At 59.1% G+C, this 7,428-nt stretch overlaps 1 protein-coding gene across 1 annotated transcript in view; it reads left to right on the top strand.

Annotated features, from left to right (window-relative positions):
- Window positions 1–2,379: 2,379 nt before the first annotated feature.
- The window catches only part of ZBTB1 (zinc finger and BTB domain containing 1), a 57,435-nt gene continuing 52,386 nt past the window's right edge, over window positions 2,380–7,428 (top strand). The window contains exon 1 of the mRNA XM_069638214.1: window positions 2,380–2,570. The gene's annotated coding sequence lies outside the window, so the exon portion shown is untranslated. The remainder of the gene's footprint in view (window positions 2,571–7,428) is intronic.

Genomic DNA, 7,428 nt, shown 5'->3' with positions numbered 1-7,428 from the left:
TGCAGTTCATGCACTGCAGGCAGGAGTCTCAGCGCGCTCTAGCAGTGCATGCACCCAACGTAGGGGTCTTGGTAAGCTCTAGCAGTGCATGCACTGAACGCAGGGGTCTTGGAAGCCCGATGCAGTGCATGCCCTGCGGGCAGGAGTCTGAGCACGCTCTAGCAGTGCATGCACTGAACGCAGGGGTCTTGGCAGGCCGATGCAGTGCATGCCCTGCGGGCAGGAGTCTCAGCAAGCTCTGGCTGTGCATGCACTGAAGGCAGGGGCCTTGGCAGGCCGATGCAGTGCATGCACTGCAGGCAAGAGTTTCAGCAAGATCTAGCAGTGCATGCACTGAACGCAGGGGCCTTGGAAGGCCGATGCAGTGCATGCACTGCGGGCAGGAGTCTCAGCAAGCTCTGGCTGTGCATGCACTGAAGGCAGGGGCCTTGGCAGGCCGATGCAGTGCATGCACTGCAGGCAAGAGTTTCAGCAAGATCTAGCAGTGCATGCACTGAACGCAGGGGCCTTCGCAGGCCGATGCAGTGCATGCACTGCAGGCAAGAGTTTCAGCAAGATCTGGCAGTGCATGCACTGAAGGCAGGGGCCTTCGCAGGCCGATGCAGTGCATGCACTGCAGGCAGGAGTTTCAGCAAGCTCTAGCAGTGCATGCACGGCAGGCAGGGGCCTTGGCAGGCCGATGCAGTGCATGCCCTGCGGGCAGGAGTCTCAGCACGCTCTAGCAGTGCATGCACTGAATGCAGGGGCCTTGGCAGGCCGATGCAGTGCATGCACTGCAGGCAAGAGTTTCAGCAAGATCTAGCAGTGCATGCACTGAACGCAGGGGTCTTGGCAGGCCGATGCAGTGCATGCCCTGCGGGCAGGAGTCTCAGCAAGCTCTGGCTGTGCATGCACTGAAGGCAGGGGCCTTGGCAGGCCGATGCAGTGCATGCACTGCAGGCAAGAGTTTCAGCAAGATCTAGCAGTGCATGCACTGAACGCAGGGGCCTTGGAAGGCCGATGCAGTGCATGCACTGCGGGCAGGAGTCTCAGCAAGCTCTGGCTGTGCATGCACTGAAGGCAGGGGCCTTGGCAGGCCGATGCAGTGCATGCACTGCAGGCAAGAGTTTCAGCAAGATCTAGCAGTGCATGCACTGAACGCAGGGGCCTTGGCAGGCCGATGCAGTGCATGCACTGCGGGCAGGAGTCTCAGCAAGCTCTAGCAGTGCATGCACTGAAGGCAGGGGCCTTGGCAGGCCGATGCAGTGCATGCACTGCAGGCAAGAGTTTCAGCAAGATCTAGCAGTGCATGCACTGAACGCAGGGGCCTTGGCAGGCCGATGCAGTGCATGCACTGCGGGCAGGAGTCTCAGCAAGCTCTAGCAGTGCATGCACGGAAGGCAGGGGCCTTGGCAGGCCGATGCAGTGCATGCACTGCAGGCAAGAGTTTCAGCAAGATCTGGCAGTGCATGCACTGAAGGCAGGGGCCTTCGCAGGCCGATGCAGTGCATGCACTGCAGGCAGGAGTTTCAGCAAGCTCTAGCAGTGCATGCACGGCAGGCAGGGGCCTTGGCAGGCCGATGCAGTGCATGCCCTGCGGGCAGGAGTCTCAGCACGCTCTAGCAGTGCATGCACTGAATGCAGGGGCCTTGGCAGGCCGATGCAGTGCATGCACTGCAGGCAGGAGTCTCAGCAAGCTCTGGCTGTGCATGCACGGCAGGCAGGGGCCTTGGCAGGCCGATGCAGTGCATGCACTGCGGGCAGGAGTTTCAGCAAGCTCTAGCAGTGCATGCACTGAAGGCAGGGGCCTTGGCAGTCCGATGCAGTGCATGCACTGCAGGCAGGAGTTTCAGCAAGCTCTAGCAGTGCATGCACGGCAGGCAGGGGCCTTGGCAGGCCGATGCAGTGCATGCCCTGCGGGCAGGAGTCTCAGCACGCTCTAGCAGTGCATGCACTGAATGCAGGGGCCTTGGCAGGCCGATGCAGTGCATGCACTGCAGGCAGGAGTCTCAGCAAGCTCTGGCTGTGCATGCACGGCAGGCAGGGGCCTTGGCAGGCCGATGCAGTGCATGCACTGCGGGCAGGAGTTTCAGCAAGCTCTAGCAGTGCATGCACTGAAGGCAGGGGCCTTGGCAGTCCGATGCAGTGCATGCACTGCAGGCAGGAGTTTCAGCAAGCTCTAGCAGTGCATGCACGGCAGGCAGGGGCCTTGGCAGGCCGATGCAGTGCATGCCCTGCGGGCAGGAGTTTCAGCAGGCTCTAGCAGTGCATGCACGGCAGGCAGGGGCCTTGGCAGGCAGTGCGTGCACCGGCCTGCGGGGCCCTGGCAGCGCGCGCCGTGTGGGCAGCTCTGGCCAGGCCCTGCTCCTGGTTGGCACAGCTGCAGGCCGCGCGAGCGAGCGAGCGGGGCGGTCTGTGCGGTTAGAGCTGTGCAGGCGGCGCGGCGCGCTGCGGAAGTCCTTTGTCTCGCAGGCGCTGCTGCCAGCAGGAGCTCCGGAGCCGGGCGCCCCCGCTGCAGCCAGCCGCCCCCCCGCCAGGCCCGGACGCGCCGCCCTCCCCCGCCCGCCAGCCACTGCCGCCGCCGCCGGCCGGTAAGTAGCAGCCTGCAGCGGCGCACACAGTGCAGCTCTCCCTCGCCCACGCCCCCCGCCCCCCGCCCCCCCCGCCCAGGGCTCAGCCTCCCCCCGCAGCGCGGGACACCGGGGGTGCGTGGGGGACCCGAGCTGCACTCCCGGGCGCCCCTCCTTGCACCGCACGGCCCAGAAAAGCGGAGGAGAGAAGGCGCTGCGCTCTGATTGACAGCCCGGCCTGAGCCCGCACCGCACCGCACTCACTCCAGCAGCGCCAGCAGCGCCCCAGCCATTGGCTGCAGCCAGGAAGTGACTGCACGCAGCCCCCCCCCCCCGGGCCCCTCCTTCCTTCTCCAGCATGGACGATGGCTGCCTGAGCCCCGAGCAGGCCTGGATCCCGAGTGGCTGCCTGCTGTGCGTGCCTTCCTACAGGACTCACCCTGTGTGTGTAGCCATTAGAGCTGACGCCTCTGTGCACGACTACCGAGCTCTGAGTGTCTATACCCTCTGTGCATAGTACCTCCCTGGCCATGCAGGGTACAGGCCTCGCCCTGAGTGTGTAGCCATTAGACCTGACGCCCCTGTGCACGACTACCGAGCTCTGAGTGTCTATACCCTCTGTGCATAGTACCTCCCTGGCCATGCAGGGTACAGGCCTCGCCCTGAGTGTGTAGCCATTAGACCTGACGCCCCTGTGCACGACTACCGAGCTCTGAGTGTCTATACCCTCTGAGCATAGTACCTCCCTGGCCATGCAGGGTACAGGCCTCGCCCTGAGTGTGTAGTCATTAGACCTGACGCCCCTGTGCATGACTACCGAGCTCTGAGTGTCTATACCCTCTGTGCATAGTACCTCCCTGGCCATGCAGGGTACAGGCCTCGCCCTGAGTGTGTAGCCATTAGACCTGACGCCCCTGTGCATGACTACCGAGCTCTGAGTGTCTATACCCTCTGTGCATAGTACCTCCCTGGCCATGCAGGGTACAGGTCTCGCCCTGAGTGTGTAGCCATTAGAGCTGACGCCTCTGCATGGCTACCCAGCCCTGGCACTGCAGGGTGCAGGCCCCAGGCGTCACCTTCAGTGTGTAGCCACACAGCCCAGCACTCCCCCTGCCACCGACAGGTCTGAACCCTGAGTGTATACACCCTCTGTGCATACCTCCCTGGCCATGTAGGGTACAGGCCTCATCCTGAGTGTGTAGCCATTAGAGCTGACGCCTCTGTGCACGACTACCGAGCTCTGAGTGTCTATACCCTCTGTGCATAGTACCTCCCTAGCCATGCAGGGTACATACCTCACCCTGTGTGTGTAGCCATTAGAGCTGACGCCTCTGTGCACGACTACCGAGCTCTGAGTGTCTATACCCTCTGTGCATAGTACCTCCCTGGCCATGCAGGGTACAGGCCTCACCCGGAGTGTGTAGCCATTTGAGCTGACGCCTCTGTGCACGACTACCGAGCTCTGAGTGTCTATACCCTCTGTGCATAGTACCTCCCTGGCCATGCAGGGTACAGGCCTCGCCCTGAGTGTGTAGCCATTAGACCTGACGCCCCTGTGCATGACTACCGAGCTCTGAGTGTCTATACCCTCTGTGCATAGTACCTCCCTGGCCATGCAGGGTACAGGCCTCGCCCTGAGTGTGTAGCCATTAGACCTGACGCCCCTGTGCATGACTACCGAGCTCTGAGTGTCTATACCCTCTGTGCATAGTACCTCCCTGGCCATGCAGGGTACAGGCCTCGCCCTGAGTGTGTAGCCATTAGACCTGACGCCCCTGTGCATGACTACCGAGCTCTGAGTGTCTATACCCTCTGTGCATAGTACCTCCCTGGCCATGCAGGGTACAGGCCTCGCCCTGAGTGTGTAGCCATTAGACCTGACGCCCCTGTGCATGACTACCGAGCTCTGAGTGTCTATACCCTCTGTGCATAGTACCTCCCTGGCCATGCAGGGTACAGGTCTCGCCCTGAGTGTGTAGCCATTAGAGCTGACGCCTCTGCATGGCTACCCAGCCCTGGCACTGCAGGGTGCAGGCCCCAGGCGTCACCTTCAGTGTGTAGCCACACAGCCCAGCACTCCCCCTGCCACCGACAGGTCTGAACCCTGAGTGTATACACCCTCTGTGCATACCTCCCTGGCCATGTAGGGTACAGGCCTCATCCTGAGTGTGTAGCCATTAGAGCTGACGCCTCTGTGCACGACTACCGAGCTCTGAGTGTCTATACCCTCTGTGCATAGTACCTCCCTAGCCATGCAGGGTACATACCTCACCCTGTGTGTGTAGCCATTAGAGCTGACGCCTCTGTGCACGACTACCGAGCTCTGAGTGTCTATACCCTCTGTGCATAGTACCTCCCTGGCCATGCAGGGTACAGGCCTCACCCGGAGTGTGTAGCCATTAGAGCTGACGCCTCTGTGCACGACTACCGAGCTCTGAGTGTCTATACCCTCTGTGCATAGTACCTCCCTGGCCATGCAGGGTACAGGCCTCGCCCTGAGTGTGTAGCCATTAGACCTGACGCCCCTGTGCATGACTACCGAGCTCTGAGTGTCTATACCCTCTGTGCATAGTACCTCCCTGGCCATGCAGGGTACAGGCCTCGCCCTGAGTGTGTAGCCATTAGACCTGACGCCCCTGTGCATGACTACCGAGCTCTGAGTGTCTATACCCTCTGTGCATAGTACCTCCCTGGCCATGCAGGGTACAGGCCTCGCCCTGAGTGTGTAGCCATTAGAGCTGACGCCTCTGCATGGCTACCCAGCCCTGGCACTGCAGGGTGCAGGCCCCAGGCGTCACCTTCAGTGTGTAGCCACACAGCCCAGCACTCCCCCTGCCACCGACAGGTCTGAACCCTGAGTGTATACACCCTCTGTGCATACCTCCCTGGCCATGTAGGGTACAGGCCTCATCCTGAGTGTGTAGCCATTAGAGCTGACGCCTCTGTGCACGACTACCGAGCTCTGAGTGTCTATACCCTCTGTGCATAGTACCTCCCTAGCCATGCAGGGTACATACCTCACCCTGTGTGTGTAGCCATTAGAGCTGACGCCTCTGTGCACGACTACCGAGCTCTGAGTGTCTATACCCTCTGTGCATAGTACCTCCCTGGCCATGCAGGGTACAGGCCTCACCCGGAGTGTGTAGCCATTAGAGCTGACGCCTCTGTGCACGACTACCGAGCTCTGAGTGTCTATACCCTCTGTGCATAGTACCTCCCTAGCCATGCAGGGTACATACCTCACCCTGTGTGTGTAGCCATTAGAGCTCACGCCTCTGTGCACGACTACCGAGCTCTGAGTGTCTATACCCTCTGTGCATAGTACCTCCCTGGCCATGCAAGGTACAGGCCTCACCCTGAGTGTGTAGCCATTAGACCTGACGCCTCTGTGCATGGCTACCCAGCCCTTGCACTGCAGGGTGCAGGCCCCAGGCGTCACCTTCAGTGTGTAGCCACACAGCCCAGCACTCCCCCTGCCACCGACAGGTCTGAACCCTGAGTGTATACACCCTCTGTGCATACCTCCCTGGCCATGCAGGGTACAGGCCTCATCCTGAGTGTGTAGCCATTAGAGCTGACACCTCTACACGACTACCGAGCTCTGAGTGTCTATACCCTCTGTGCATTAGTACCTCCCTGGCCATGCAGGGTACAGGCCTCACCCTAAGTGTGTCCCCGCACAGGCGGTCCCTGCCCCCAGTGGGCCTGAACCTTGAATGCACACATGCTAGATTGACCCCTTATTCCATTGTGGTGTAAGGTGGTTGTGAAAATAAAGTGGAAAGTCCACTGCTGTGTTTGATGAAGTGTGCTAAAACCATTTTGACAAAAACATTGTTCGTGAAAGAGAAAGGGGACAACAGTTTTTTCAAAACAGAGGAATTATAGTGAAATATTGACTGACAGTGTGAAGACAAAGTTTATTGATTTATTAAACTGCAACACCTCTGCCTGGTGCACTCTGCACTATTGTATTTAATGAGCCTGACACCCAAACATAGCTGCGCTGCATTTTGCAATGCCTCTTCCAGGTTTCTAGTCATACTACAGCATCTGCACTTATTGCCATTGTCACACCTGTCCCATTCATGAGACTCAATCTTGTCCCTTGTCAACAAGCTCATAGGTACCCCATTCAGGCAGCTAGCACCACCATCATGCACGTCAGTGTGCGCCTTCTACTGCATTACATTCTAGCCACACACGTTGCCCTAATCATTCAACTACCCACGGCAACTACCTATACCCTTGGGGTTAATAATCTGGCCCACCCTAACCTACACTACCCAGCTTCACCTACCATGACTATGACCCCTATAACGAGCCCCTCAGCAACTACCGTAGGCGTTCACTACTCTAGCAACCAGATTAACCAATACCTCAATGACCCAGCTCTCTGGTTGGAACACTTTGCCACAAAACCAACTCCCAACCAACCTTGCCCCCTCATTCTCAGGAATAAGAGACTAGGCACTAGATTCCGCATTTGTCATTCCCGCACCAACGCTACCAAGCAAGCCCCACATATTCCACCCAGCCCACCCTCGCCCACCGCTACATGCAAAACCAAGACCACAGGGGTCAAACTGCCTGTGTTCAAGGGAGCCCTCATCAATGCTAGATCTCTCACAGCACACGCTCTTGACATAGCCGACCTCATCACCACTGCTGACCTTGACTTCATTGCCATATCCGAAACCTGGCTACACACCGCATCTGGCCCCTCTCTATCCCTAGCCTTACCGCCTGATTATGGCATCACGCGCTGTGACCGCTCCTCTGCACAAACTAGAGGTGGCGGCGTGGCCTTCATCCACAAAAATTCCCTTGACCTAAGAGTGGTATCCGATTCCAAACCTGAATCAGCTGAACTGCTGTC

The sequence above is a fragment of the Ambystoma mexicanum genome, chromosome 14 (assembly GCF_040938575.1).
Source record: "Ambystoma mexicanum isolate Mex_15411 chromosome 14, UKY_AmexF1_1, whole genome shotgun sequence".
Classification (NCBI taxonomy): Eukaryota; Metazoa; Chordata; class Amphibia; order Caudata; family Ambystomatidae; genus Ambystoma; species Ambystoma mexicanum.
The sequence above is the reverse complement of the archived record's forward strand: the minus strand, read 5'-3'. Positions and strand labels throughout refer to the sequence as shown.